The sequence below is a fragment of the Hyalella azteca genome, unplaced genomic scaffold (assembly GCF_000764305.2).
Source record: "Hyalella azteca isolate HAZT.00-mixed unplaced genomic scaffold, Hazt_2.0.2 contig6125, whole genome shotgun sequence".
Classification (NCBI taxonomy): domain Eukaryota; kingdom Metazoa; phylum Arthropoda; class Malacostraca; order Amphipoda; family Hyalellidae; genus Hyalella; species Hyalella azteca.
Window position 1 is genome coordinate 63,233 of NW_025936293.1, and position 15,388 is coordinate 78,620.

Genomic DNA, 15,388 nt, shown 5'->3' on the forward strand with positions numbered 1-15,388 from the left:
AGGGTAATTGATTGTGAGCGATAGTGTTGGAATTCCATTGCATTGTGAAATACAGTGGTATTAGTGAAAAAATAATTAATTTGTAGCGTTGAGGTTTTTACAATTTGTTTTCTGTATTTAGGATCACGCGCTTTATCTCGTAACTCCTAGCTCAGCTCTCTCTCTACATATTAGATTTGTCACAGCTCTCTCTCGTGTCTGATTTGCAAGCATTTATTTCCTAGTATCCGATTTGCTGATTTTTAGCGCATTTTCTCATTTATGGAAAAAATACACTATTGTGCTCGCCATGTCCGTCTGTCCGTCCGTCCGTGACCTCAAGTTTTCGTCGGCGAGAAAATGCGCTCTCTGTCACTCACTGCAGTGAGTACTGAGTTATATTTTTTTAGTTTGCTATTTCGCAACCATTTTGTAAGACTGTCCGTTCTGATTTGTTACTATAATAATTCGCTGTTTATATTTATTATATTAACTTTAGCTTTGTCATTGTTGTTTCAAATCCCGTTCAGCCCAAGCCTTGCTTATTAAACCAATAGGGAAGTGTCTTATAGTTTCCGCTTAATGATAGGCGTGACGAGAACATACAAATTTTTGAGGTGAGGCAACTGTTAATTTTAATATATGAGGCTAGTTCATTGTCACTGCGATGGAGCAGCTGCTTCGGCAATTGAATTGAAAGTTTACGTCGGTAGAAGGAGCTTCCTTAACTCAATTTTAGTGAGTAGTTCTCAGGACATTCTGAGTTCAAATGCATGTACATGTTGGACGGATTTTTTTTCTTCTAAAGTATACGTAAAATTATTTGTGTGAAGGATCAAAAGACTCAACATGCGGCAGATATTGCATGCGTCTCAAAGAAGAGCGACGTCGACTGAAGATCAAAAGAAGTCTCACCTCAAAGTGAAGCCTTTATCTCAGAGAATGGATGGAGAACAGACCTGCTTGATCGAATGTTCTTCACACTGGCTTGCGTGCAGTTCGAAATGCGTCATGATTTATCCTAAACCTGAAATACGAAAAGTACAAAATTCCCTAGAACCTAATAGTTTCATATATAACCACGCAGAGTATCTACCGAGATAAAGTTCATGTTTAGTATTGAAAACAGGGTAGTGACGAAAATGCGGACTAATAGGAAAATAAGAATTATTCGTCAATGAAGAGAAAACGCGGCAGCGCTTCAAGTACGGCGATCTCAAACAAAAAAACTGAGGCATTCGGCCTCTGTGAGAGTGCTCACTGCAACGCTGACCGCGTAAAGCGCAAGAAAAAGATTTCTGAGAAGTAGGCGTATTATTCTTTCAGCTAATTACTCGTTTCTCTATTTGTTTCGGTGCTTATCGGCAGGTGATCAATGAGATGTTCCACGGTGGCATGCTCCAATACAAGGGAGGTGAACTTCATGAAATGCAGTGAATTTTTTCTATTATTTGCTTAAAATTCTGATTTCGCATAGGAGAATGGGGTGCATATAGATGCATTAAACGACATATGTATATATATGCATTAAACTGCACGGAAATAGTTACGAGCACGAGCTGGACGTGCCTCTGCATGGAGCCACGCGCCTGTAGTGCGCTTCATATCGCTAGTTACATCATATAACAGTCGGAAGAACCGCTCTGATTTTATTCAATTAATTCAATGAAAGCTCAAGAACTGACGCGTGGTCCGAAATTGCCAATGATAACGTTCTAAACACACGCAAAAAGCAGCGCAATGCTTAAAATTAATCCATCGTACATAATAAAGTGAAGATCTCAGTCGTTGATTGCTCGTATAGGTATGACGGCCATAACCCCACGTATCTCTTTCGTACCAGAATGCGGCAGTTTAAAGCCGACACTCGTTCAGTCAAGCGCTCTCGAACTTCCTCTATAAAATTCACATGAAAATGAAACTCAAAAGTTCGGAGCGGACGACACACAAAATTCTTTAATAAAAACCGCTTCGGCGACAAAAACTAAAGGGAAACTGGCCGAGTTTTTTAGTCGGTGTCGCCGACTTTGTTTATTCTGCACCTCAATGCAAAAGGTCGCCCGCAAAATGCAAATTCCGGAACACCTGAGCGATCCCAGCGCTTGTGGAAGCCTCGTTGTAGCGTAGCTTATACCGTAGCGGCATGGGGTTATGACGAGCATTGCAGCGGGGAGTTGTAGGTGGGAGTTGTATGATTAAAAGCAGAAGTTATGGCGTAGATGAAAGACGGCAATAAAACCGGTGAAGTTATAGAAGTTATGGCGCTGACGAAAGACTGCGATTAAACGATGGGAGCTGTTGTGATTGAAGCTAAAGTTGTGATCAAGACGAAATATGGAGATGGAACGGTGTCCTCTGAGCCAAATGTTGTGTCGTAAATTACAGCTTCCGTGTTTGTCGAACCCAAATTAACTTCCATATTCATCCATGTATTTTAACACGCCATTAGAAAGGCATAAGTTGCTGTATTTTATACGAATGCGACACAACTTCAGCAGCTGGAGGACCACTGCATCGCATTCATCATCTGCAGAGCGCATTATAATTCATTTCTTTAGTTCATTACATCTCTAGTTTGAAATTAGAATCTGAGTAATAAAGGGGCCAGCGGCTATTCCTGGAACATTTCCTGAACACGAATTTTCGATGTTCTCTTATGTCGGCTTGTCCGTCACAACGTTCCTGCGCCATTACTACTAACATTTCGAAATTAATGAAGCATTCACTGAAAATTTCGGTGTGTTCTGTTTTGTTTTTATGAAACGCTTTATACCTGAATGAGTTATGCATTGAATTGTATTAAATTCTGTCCGGGATGCGCAGTAATCATCACCAATGCTGATCTAAGCTCAAAATATGGTTAGAGATTCAATGGTAATTTTTATTGGAACTGATAATGCTACATGCGGCCAAGCGTTATAATAAACATGCATATATTTTGGTTACTTTGTTAAACAATAAACCAATTTTAGGACGCGATTCAAAACACATCTTCGAAAAAAAAATTTTGCTCACAAAAATGAAGCTGTGGCGTATTTTTTCTGTAATCGCGTGTATAAAGAACTGTTTGCTAGACTTTAGGTCCTTCAATCTCGAGTTTGAATAGGCAATTGACTACCCACACTAACTTTTAGCGCTGACGACGAGTCTGTCTCCGATCTATTTGTAGGCGGAGTCAGTATATTAATTGGTTGTAACTCTAGGAAAACATCCAATCAATTTTAAATTGCAAAAGTAGTAGTTAAACATGTCAGTAGCAATCTTTCAATAAATATGTACCCACCCGAGTTTGCAGCTCGGAGCTATGCTTCTCAGAAGTTATCCTTCGCTAAGTAGGTATGTACCATTCCTACTTAGGAGCCAAGTATCTCCGTAATAATCCTTCACTAAGCATACTCCAGTTCAACTCAAGAGCCTGGGGCTAAACTTCTCTAAGTTGTTAGTAATTCGAGACGGTGCGGCCGTGAAGCCATTACGGCGAGGCTGCGATGCGCCTTTTTACCTGCCACAGGCTGGACTCTTGGTCGCAGGCTGGCCTCTAGGCCTCCTTCAGCCTCTTGGCCTCGAACTGATGCTGCTGCCTTTTTCTGCCTCAAACTTCTCTCTTACTGTCTCTTCCTGCCTCCTATTGCCTCTTCCTGTGCTAGCGGCCTTCTTACTTATTCTAAGTTCTTCCTCTTTCTATTCAATATTCCTGGTTCCGCTTGTTCAATTTGATGTTTCCTGCTGCCCTGGGCAGACCGGCCGCGACTCCTGAGATACTTATAAAATTTGCTGCCTATAACTTTGACCCACGCAGGCAAATTAACAGAAATTGCAAAAAAAATCAAACCGAATGAGGCCGTCCAATCCAAACTGCTTCTGGATAAACAGATTTTAAGACTGTATAGATAATTTTATCCATTCACCTTGCTTGGTGGAGGCTCCTTGCGCCATGAATGCCCTTTGAAGGAACTCCATCCAACCAGTGATAGTGAGAGCAGCTCTTTATTGTGCTTGATCTCTGGACTAACATCGCTCCAGCTGCTGCAGCCAAAGTCTGATTATGACAGAAACACAGTCATGAATTGCTTCATGTTCCTTTTGATGAGGCTTAAACTAGTCAGTTTATATTTTATGCCGGAAATCTTCGTATTGTCTGAGCAATTGTATAAGAGACCCAGCAGTTGGTACCGCATTTTATTTTATCAACACTTTGTGAGCAACAATCTCATTCATTTTATGGCGGCTAACTGAACTGTGTTTGGCAAAGTTTTTGCCGTCATAATACTCAGGGCTCATTATACTGTATTTACCAGTGTTGCTTGCTGTCTTGTCAAATGGAAATCCCTGCACTAGTTCAGTATTGCTTCACTCACGCAGACAATCGAAGTTCAACTGCGCAATTCTGAAACCTGTGCCGGAGTGAAGTTTTGGAATCATCAGTAACTTTGACGCATCTTCACCCGGGACAGCAGTTTTGCCGTCCTGTCATGGCATCCATGGCTCGCTGCAATTTAGTGATGACAACTTGACACAAAATATAAATGAAAAAGCAGATAAAGGGAATTGTTATGTAAAGGAAGTCAAATATTTCAACAATTGAGTAGAACTCAACGGAAGTTATTGTTTTCCAGTAGCGCATAAGCAGTATGCCTGGAACTTACATGAAAATGGGGCTACTGACAATTATCAACAACAATCAAGTTGCACGTGATACCTATAAACATGTTTCAAAATCCATGCAATGTTGCATACATGAACAAATAACAAAATTCAACAGAATTCAGGGTTTATACAATGACAAAATAGATAAAAATATTAATGCCGCCCTACTAAACTTTAATGTCCTTGTGGTGGAGTTGTCACCTGTCGTAAACGCGAGTGTGCGGCATTTGTGGAAAATCTTTTGCTAAAAATATACAGAATAAATTCATCATATGTTTAAATATTCTTGATATTTAGATCGATATCTTGCTGAGTCGAGACAGTAAGATGAGCAGCTGAGCCCTATTACAGTTCATAAAGATTGTTGCCAAGACATATTTGCTCATAAGCCCGTAGGCCTACAGAAGAGCAGGCCTCCCTGATAAAACCAACCAGCGTTCATGCCTATTTATTGGACACCAATTGCCGTGTGGAATTGCCCCAGCGGTTTCGTCCTACCTCCAAAAGGATATTGGTGGGATATTTTCCATTAGGAAAACGGCAATTCTTTTATTCGTAATTTTAAGGGCATTACCGAATATAAACCGTTAAAAAATAAAATATGTTACATTAAATATTGAAAATATTTCAAATAACACCATATCAAGAAATACGGAATGCACATATTCAGGAATGTTATATTTTTATTGCAATGAATTATCGGGTGAGTTGCGTAAGAATTTGCTGCGCTTAAATTTGGAAATTCGTCTGACGAATTAAAAGGAAAAACATGTATAATCAAAATTTAAAATTTTTTGCATAAGAATGAACCGATTGTTTCTTCTGAAGAATAATTGTTAATCTAAATAGGAGAACAAGAGGCCTGCAAATGAATCGGCACTTAAAGAGGAGCACGACGCAATTTTTTGGGGCTCATTTTACAGGATCTTTCACTTAATGCAGTCACGTGTGTGGTTATGGCTTGGCGGGACCAAACAAAAGCCGCGTCTATACGGAATCATCAACTGTGACGAGCACAGTAACTGGAAGCCCGGCCTCCCGCGCACAAAAGGCCGCTATAGCGTCGCCAAAACCGCGCCGCTGCTGAGGCCAAGAGGCTCGGCCTCATGTTGTTGTAGGCCGAGAGGCTCGGCAACAGTGGAACTGTTGGTCCTACTTTTCGTTATGTATGTGCGGAGTTAAATCAAATTTACAGTCTTCATTCTGGTCACTTGAATCTATTGCACCATTGTGTCACTAATACGTCCAGACCATCTTTAATGGTACGTAGCCAAATACAGGGGCTGTGCTTAAGCCGTTAATGATTTCATAGTAAAATGAGAGATTATTGCAGAATTTATCATGATCTAGAATTTACGATCATCGTAGAACTTGAGATGATCGTTGAACAAGCATAACTCGGATATGTTCGAGAGTTTGATGCCCCGGCACTGTTTGATGCGCCGCACGTTTCCCCCTCAGTCGTAAACGAGGCTTACCAGGCCCCACGCAACCTCATCCACGGCGCCCTTAATTTTAAAGCTGTTCATCAGATCATATATTGCTGGCCATTTCTGAGCCCTTAATTTTAAAGCGGTTCATCAGATCATATATTTCTGGCCATTTCTGAGCTCGCTTTTTAAGACTTGCATTACTTCCTCTACCTATGGGCAGATGGGCTTCATTTCCTCTACCAAAAAAGAACTTCATTACGTGCTATATTTTTTTAAATCTATTGCTGGCTATGAAACTTCCACCATTTTAAAATCTGATTCATTTTCTAGTAACGCGGTGGAAAAATGTCCAGGCAATAAATACTATTATTCATCGTTTCTAAAACTTTTCAGTGTAAGTTTCGGAAACAAAATTACTGATGATCATGCAATTTGTTGTCTGGATCCTTCCCAAAGAATCTCGAGCATTTTTTGCGGCTGTTTTTGAAAGCTGCATTCGTGAAATAAAGCTGCATGAGAGATTCCCGTGATGTAAGGGGTGTGCACTACAAAAATTTTTCAATTAACTATGGACGATGAATAGGATAAAATTTATTTGATAAACATACGTAATATCTTGAGGTTAGTTATCTTTCTTCCTGAAGAACATGGAGAAAAACCGAAAGATAGAGCAGATGAAAACCTGGTTGTTTTCACTGTTAATTACTTTAATATAAAATTAAGTTAATTTAATTAATTTAATTAACAATTTCCCACTGTTAAACAATTTCTCTGAGCTCTGATGCGACCACCACGACATAGCAGGAGCAGGATATTATACGAATGCGTGCACAATGTAAAATTATACTATTTAACAAGCTTTCGTGTGTAATGTACACAACCCATCAAACTTATTTTCGATACTAAATTTATTTTGTTGAATTGTACAGACAATTCACACTAATCACCTTCATCTCCTCTCCTCTTCATCTCCTCCAGTCTCCTCTAATCTCCTGTGCTAATCACTAATCACCTTCATCTCCAATTCTAAACTTTTAGTTCTCAAATAAATTCATCGATTAAATCAGGAAATTTCATGAACTTATTATTAGATAAATTACCTCATATTTGACCCCTTTCATTGTTCGGTGAAGATCTCCTAATTATTGTGCGGCGAGTCTCAGGGAACGAGAGCCCTCGCTCGGTCAAGTGCTCAATCCGCAGATTTGAATTTCCCTGCTAAATTAAGCGTCTTTTCTGCGAGCGAACTCCAAGTGTTCTGACGATCCTTAATGAAAATCACTTGAACTAAAAAACTTATTGAAAGGCGGAAATTAGTAAATATTTTATTATTTATTCATCCTCAATTTGAGAGGACTTTCATTGAAATGAGCGAAGGAGAGAAATTTTTTCTTCGTGCATGTTAAATGGTTGAGAAATTTTCGTACAGAGGCAACGATAATTTTCCATTGTAGCGACTCATTTGAAGCATACAAGAATTCTGATGTCGAGGCTAGGGAACTTTGTTCAAGATATTCGTGCTACTTACTTAGTACATGAAGCTGGCATTAATTTACATGGCAAACATGGGGATGACATCGCCGTCAGCTTCTGGAATGGCTTGTCGTAGGTGATTAGAGATCATAATTATATTTGTTTTGTTTTTATTCAGGTTGTCTGCACGCATAATTTCCGTTTTGATGAGATGCTTAACTTCGACGAAGGAGGGTGTTTATATACCTCAATTTACACATACATTTGACAAAATAAAAATGGTCTGCCTTCGATCATCACATATGCTCCACACCAAAACCTATCGGGGAGCATATTTACACTAATATTTTCTATTTAGGCATGAGATCAAACTGAACCCCTTGTAGGCCTATACATTTCCAGTATTAGCACGCAGCCAAAAGTCGACTCGGCTTTTGCGGAGCACGACAATGGAAATCAGCGGCAACTCGCAGTCTCGACAATGGCTTCAATTTCACAAATGGTTCTTTAGTTATCCTCCGAACCCACTCTTCACATTAAAAAAGTCTTGGGCAAATAAATGAGGGCCACTCAATACATTAACGTTAGCATGACTTTGCTAGAATTTATTGAAAAAAAGCGTTTAATTGCGAATAACTTTGAAAGTCAGTGAATAACAATGTATTAGGTTTCGTTAGTTGAGTGAATGCATTTAACGAGTCTTCGCTCCAATTTCGTTTGACAATTTCGTTCGTCGTGTGTCGCTCCTCAAATAAGATTGACCTGATTTCTTCACTAGTTAAACGCCCAGCACGTTTTTGTTTTCATCCACGCCAGGGACCAAACTTGGCTGTATTCACCTGTCCAATTACCGAGTTTAAAGATCAGAACGGGATTCACTTCGTTACCTTTAAATGCAGATGTTTTCACCCATTTCTGGTCCAAAACAAGGTTGTTTTCCCAACTTCTAGGTCCAGAACCTGGTTGTTTTTACAGATTTAAGGCCCAGAACCTGGTTGTTTTCACCAGTTTGAGACCCAGAACCTGGTTGTTTTCACTGATTTGAGGCACAGAACCTGGTTGTTTTCACTGATTTGAGGCTCAGAACCTGGTTGTTTTCACTGATTTGAGGTCCACAACCTGGATGTTTTCACTAATTTGAGGCTCAGAACGTGGTTGTTTTTACTGATTTGAGGCTCAGAACCTGTTTTTTCACTGATTTAAGGCCCAGAACCTGGTTGTTTCCACTGATTTGAGGCCCAGAACCTTGTTGTTTTCATTAGTATGAGGCCCAGAACCTGGTTGTTTTCACTGATTTGAGGCCCAGAACCTTGTTGTTTTCACTGATTTCAGGCTCAGAACCTGGTTGTTTTCACTGATTTGAGGCCCACAACCTGGATGTTTTCATTGGTATGAGGCCCAAGACCTGGTTGTTTTCACCGGCTTGGGTTGTTTTCAGGGGTTAAGTTCAAAGAAGCCTTCACTGGCAAGCAATCAATTGTTGGACGCCGCTGCTCCGTTGCAAACTTTGCCTCAAATCCTCGACTAAAATAGGAAAACTTTTCGCCTTGAAGTTCCAGCTTTTAATTTAGTTTCATTGGAGTTTCGATTCGAGGTAAAGTTCTTTTTCAATAAAATCAAGTTAGTTCAAATTCACGTTTAAACCACAAATTTTATCTCAAACCTACGGCAGTGGTGTAAATTAACTTTCAAACTGAATGAGTTAGTTAACAAATAGTTGCAGTGCGCTTCAATTTTCCTTAATGAGAAGATAAGCTATAAAATGTTCAATGCAAACTAATCATTCCAGTATTAAATGAAATCACGTGATGATTGCTGATGCTCTAACGGGTGTAGGAATAAGGAGATAAGGAGCATTTTCATATTATTTATAAAAATTTTTTAAGTACATAAACGTCTCTGGTCAGAAAAATCTCATTTACTCCACGGAACCTTCAACGAATATTTAGCTATCTCCTCACATCTCACACTGGATGCAAAATTCTACGGAAATAAAAACTTATGTTTGAATATCTTTTCGTTGGTGTTCATAATAACCAAAATTGTGTGCATCGTAAAGCAGAAAAAAAAATTAAATTCACTAAGAACAGTTAAAAATGCGGGAACAAATTCTAGGAAACTTAAGCTCAGAGGTTCTACGAATTTTTACCTATCTTTATAAATTACAGACGAAAAACTTCCACAGTATTATTAAGAACTCTATCCGCCTCATCGCCCTCCGTCCATAACCGGAACCCAAAACTCCAAAGGATTATTTTCGTGGAGCACGCAGCTGCCGGCCGGAGCTTCCTCCAGTTTTATATCAGTTCAGCACAAAATTTTCCCACTCGCGCGATATGTTCTTGTTCGAGGCCCTCGTAATCCGTCGCCGACACCCACAAATCCAGCGCCTTTTTGTATTTTTTGGAACAATTCCGTGCGCGAACTTTTTTTGCGGATGACGCGTCCGACAACGGAGCTTGTGACACAGAAGTGTGAGCCCCTCCATTCAGTACAAATACAACAAACAATACAACAAGAAGATGTGCAACGTACCTTAATGTAACTGCCTTGGTGGCTACGTTCGCTCGATGAGATATTAGAAATAATAATCCCAATGGACTGAAATGCAGCTAAATCGTTTTGAACGATAATGAATAGAAAGAAATCAATTATGCGAAGATGAAATTAGCATTTCTTGGATTTATCGTAGCAATATATAGCTACAATAGACTACAGTAAAATGTCATGCTGAACTATGCCAACTCTTTCTCTCTCGCCTGATATAGAAAAAGTTTCGTGAAAAATGAAACATAGAACAAATAAGATTAAAAATCAAGGAATATGCTCTATTAATAACGAAAAATATAATGAAGTATAATAACATCTGAAAAATTTCCTGAATGATAAGGATGAATGGTACAACGATAATGCTGAAATTGTTTACGTGAACAGTTAATCTAAAAACTTGATGTTTTAGAATGATCCTTATGGAACAATGCAATTGAAAATACACGTTATTTGAAATTGAAAGAAATAAATGTCAGTTGCAATGATACTGATAGCAATAAATAACGAGTTTTTATAATTCTACAGAAGCAGTGGTCACTCATGCTCAATGCGAGCGAGAGCAGCGAGCACCGCTGGTCCACTAGAACCTAAATACGGCTAGTTCGGTGAGTTTAGGGAGGCCAGTGATAATTACCCGGTAATCGGGAGTAATTCTCGGTCCATGAAAGCGCAGTAGGAATTCCGGCACCTCGGAAGGTGCAGCTCTGCCGCAGCTAATGAGGGAACTTGCCAGCTCAGCGGCGAGATAGAAAACTGATCGCTGCTCACAGCCGCCCAAACACGACGTCTTTTGCTGCCACAGCAAACGGCGATGAGGAAAAATGCCATTTGCGTGGCTATTAAACTCGTCGAACTGTATATTTTTATGACTAATTTCTCATTGACCATTCCCAAATTTTAAACATTTTTCTATCCGACCGCTCGAAGTTGGGTAACACTACAAGATTTTGCCTGAGTTGTTTCATAAGAATTTTCATAAAAAACCTCTTTGCTTTCACCACAACCCAATGTCTACGTATACATTATATGTCTTCAATGCAATTTGTATGTAAAGGCCAGGGAAGTAGTTTCCCTCAATGGATGAATTGTTCAACATATTTATAGCTTATTGAATACTGAATTATACTTGAACATTTTTTATTGCAACATGGAAACGGGAAATTCACTATTCTCCTTTTTCAGGAGAGGATCAGGATTATTTGAGCGTTCAACAACAATTGCCTTTGCATTGTAATCTAGCTGTGATAGCTGGAAGTTGTGAGACAGCAAGTCAAAAGGATAATGGAAGGGGAGATTTCTCAGGTTCTGCGCAGCGAAATTTATTTTTGAATTCCAATTGATGGGAAATCGAAGTTGTCATTGGGAACATTTTGACAATTCTCAAAGCAATGAGTTGCCTTGAATTTTCTTGAAGCATGTATATCAATTTATACCAGATAGTGTCTCTATTTTGAACAGACAGGTAGTTAGCGATTTCTCTTTCACGCGATAGCAAAAATTTCAATAGACAATAACCTATATATCACAAATAGTAAAAGATCACAATGAACTATCTGCCAAATGCTCAGACTCGAAAAACCTGCTTTTACGTCTGCTTCTTAGATATCAGATTTGTGAGTAGTAGTTTGAATTAAAAATTGAGCTATGATGAGTGTTACTTCTGGGACATTTGAGTTTGACCTTTAATTGGCTCGATAATTACATATATGGGGGATAATTTTCGCTGAAGAACCCGAGTTAAAATCCATAATAAGGAAATTATCTTCGTATGTATAAAATTTATTGGTACAACTTAAGTAAATTTCTGCATGGTCATCAATTTTTTATTGAAAATCTCAGAGTACAGAAGTCGAGATTTGAAGTGAAAAATATTACTGACGCAAGCTACTTAAAAGACATTTCTTTAGCGTCAACTTAGGGAAACGCAATCCTTAGGAAACCCTTAGATCAAAGGAAATAACGCTCAGTACATGGAAAGCAAGCAATCTCACTTGAACGCGAACATCAATCTCGTGAAAAGGAAAATCGAGAAGGTTAAAGAACAGGCATATATGAAACGAAACGCTAACAACGTGACATCAACAAGCAACAGGTGAAATAATTTAAAGAAAAAATGCGCCAAAATAAAAAAAAGACGACAAACAGTTAAAACTCAGAACAAACGTGCCAGAACGAAAAAAAAGACAAGAAACAGTTGAGAGTGAAGAACAAACGTGCCAAAATTAAAAAAAATATAACTCAGTACTCACTGCAGTGAGTGACAGAGAGCGCATTTTCTCGTCGACGAAAATTTGAGGTCACGGACGGACAGACAGACGGACATGGCGAGCACAATAGTGCATTTTTTCCATAAATGAGAAATGCGCTAAAAAGGACAATAAACACTTGAAACTGAAGAACAGCGAGAATGCGACCAGAATTTAAGAGCGCCCGGGACTTAAAATTAGTGGATTATCGCGGCTGGTGAAAACAGACAAGGCAAGCCACACAGAGCCGGCGCCGAGATGAAGCCCGGCAGAGAGAAGGCAATTTAGCGAGGATCAGGGACTTCGCTCGTGGCCTTCAGACGCCGTTGAAGGCAGGGGGAGGCAAGGGTCCGGATGAACTTCATTAATCTGACTAAGCAGTGAAGCCGCACCACAACAAGTGCCCTTTTGTTCGGGACTTTGATTGTTGTCAAAATACTTTTGTATCTACTTACACATTTGTAATTTTTCACACATATGTGTTTACATGAACTTATGTAATTTACTGACACTTGTGTGTCTACTCACACATATGTATTTATATGAACTTATATAATTTACTGTTTTTACTTACATTTATGAATTTTAGTTACAAACATGTATAATAATAAGCTTGTGCATTTTCAATAATTCGCCAGTTGTATAGTATGAGTGTGAAGATAGATCTGCAACGGTTGTATAGTGCGTGTATACGTGCCGCAGGTTGTACAGTGTCTGCTTGGTAATACACAGATGCTGCGTGTAGAGCTCTACACACAATTGCAAAGGCTTCACTCAACGAGTCCCTTGGCTACATGACTACAGAAACCTATGTGAAGCATCATTGACGTGGGCGACCTTGACACTAAACTGCAGTTTCTGCACGTTGCTCTCGGTATACCTCACTCCAATTCCGTGTACTTCTGTTCCATTCAGTTCCAAACCTCTAATCTCCGTTTCCTTTTCTAACCAACTTCGAAACTCATATTCAACCCATTTCCCATTCCACCCATTACCACCCTCCACTCATACAGCATTCGTATTTCCCAGTCCTTCTTTCCCTCTCTTCCCTCCCCTCTCTTCTCTCTCCGCCCTTCTCCTATTGCTAGGCCAAGCAATTTCCTGGCAATATACACAATCCTGGCGCTGCTCGTTTTCACGATAAAGTGAATGTAAAATACAGACGCAACATTGATGTCACTTTCTTATAGACAATACATGTTTGTAATGAGGTAAAATGAAATCGTGTTCATATTTGTATAAGCTAGTGAAACCACTGAATGCGTTAGGTGAAAGTTGAGATTTATGTTCATAATTAAACGAATAATTAACATAATAACTCTTATGTCATAAAATATTTTATAAACTGTTTTCCCGAAGAGCCAATGGAAAGATCGAAACAGGGAAAAATTTTAAAATCGCAACTCAAGACGCCGCTATATAGGCAGCGTTAAGGAAACTTACTTCTCTCGCAGAAACTATGGATTTGTTCATTCTTGTAGTAGGCATCTGCCTATTGCAAATATATGAGCAAACTGAAGCACCACGGATCCCACAGCGTCAAAATCATGCGATGGTTGAAGAGTGCGGGCCGACGCCATAACGACGTTACCGTGAGTTTGACGTCTCGCTGCACCACATGAATAAATTGACGCAAGCTGTTGCGTCAAACTAAACTTTTAAAATGCTATTCCGAGGGTTGGCTATTGAAGTTTTGAGACTGGGAAGTACAGGAATCGAAATAACGTCGGCTGATAGTAAATCTTTACACGGTGAAATCTTGTTAAGAGTAAATTTTGTGTTTACTGAATTTTGCTAAATATTCGACGATAAATGCTGAAAATTATAACGAAATTATACGTCATGGGAAAATAATGTAATTGAGATATTTATGTGAAATTCATCATTGAAAGGTAAACTGTTAATTCATGATATCAGTTAATTCAAGCTCATTATAATAACATGACAGGCTGGTGGGTAGCCACTGAACGAAGAAACCTTGTCTGCAGGTATACGCTCCCTGGATGAGTTAGACGAAGTGTCAATGCCGAAACGTGAGGGATTACAATTATTTTCATTTGTTCTAAGTTTTAATTCCATAATTTATTCAGTTTTCCTCTCCAGTTACTGTAATTATGTAGTCAAGCATTGCGGCGGAAAAACCATGTCGTCTCCTAGGTATGAACAAGAGATCAACAGTCCAATATAGCTTGTGTGAGAGTTCTTCAGAACCTATCCTTACACCCTCAATATATGAGATTTTGCACTCCATTGCAACTCATCCAGAACATAGATGAACAGAATTGCTAAGTCATTCAAATGAAAGCTTAAAAACCGTTGCTTTGAATAAATTCACTTGTCAAAAACTGGGCGGCTAAGAACTTTGAAGTTAATTTTTGCATAAGAATGAACCGATTGTTTCTTCTGAAGAATAATTGTTAATCTAAATATCAGGGCCTTGATTTTCTTTCAGGATAAGTTTTCACAGCAAAAACATGAACGAATTTACAGCAATTAGGGTGCTAATTAATTATGATCGGACGGCAGAAGGAATTAAGTTAACTGTTAGGATCATTTGCTGAAGATGGGACATTGTCCAATGAACAATACTCGTACAGTGATCACAACAGATAGTGCACATGTAGCACGTCATCCAACAAACGCAATTTATATTAATTATTTTCCTCTTCCCCACGCTTGCTAGTGAGTTAGTTTTCCGAAAGCACGTCTGAACTCATGTGATGTTCAGACGCGCGTCTGAACTCATAAACGCGCGCCTGAACGTCACGTTCTCGCGAGGAAATCTTTCATAAATGAATCTCATTTTACATTCATAGTAGTAGTATAGTGTCTTCGCCATTGAAGAATAGACCTGCATAAGCCTGTCGCCGATTCTTGTACTTTTCGGACTAGTTCGCAGATTTAAAAGACTGGCCTTTTGTTCAAATCTTTTCAACGACAGTAGGTTTAAAATGGTTTGTAGATTTCAGTTATTCCGTAGGATACGAGGCATTTCAAGACTAACATATGCTCCTGCATGGCCTTGTCTAGTATGTTCTTGAACGCGTTCGTACTCGGAGC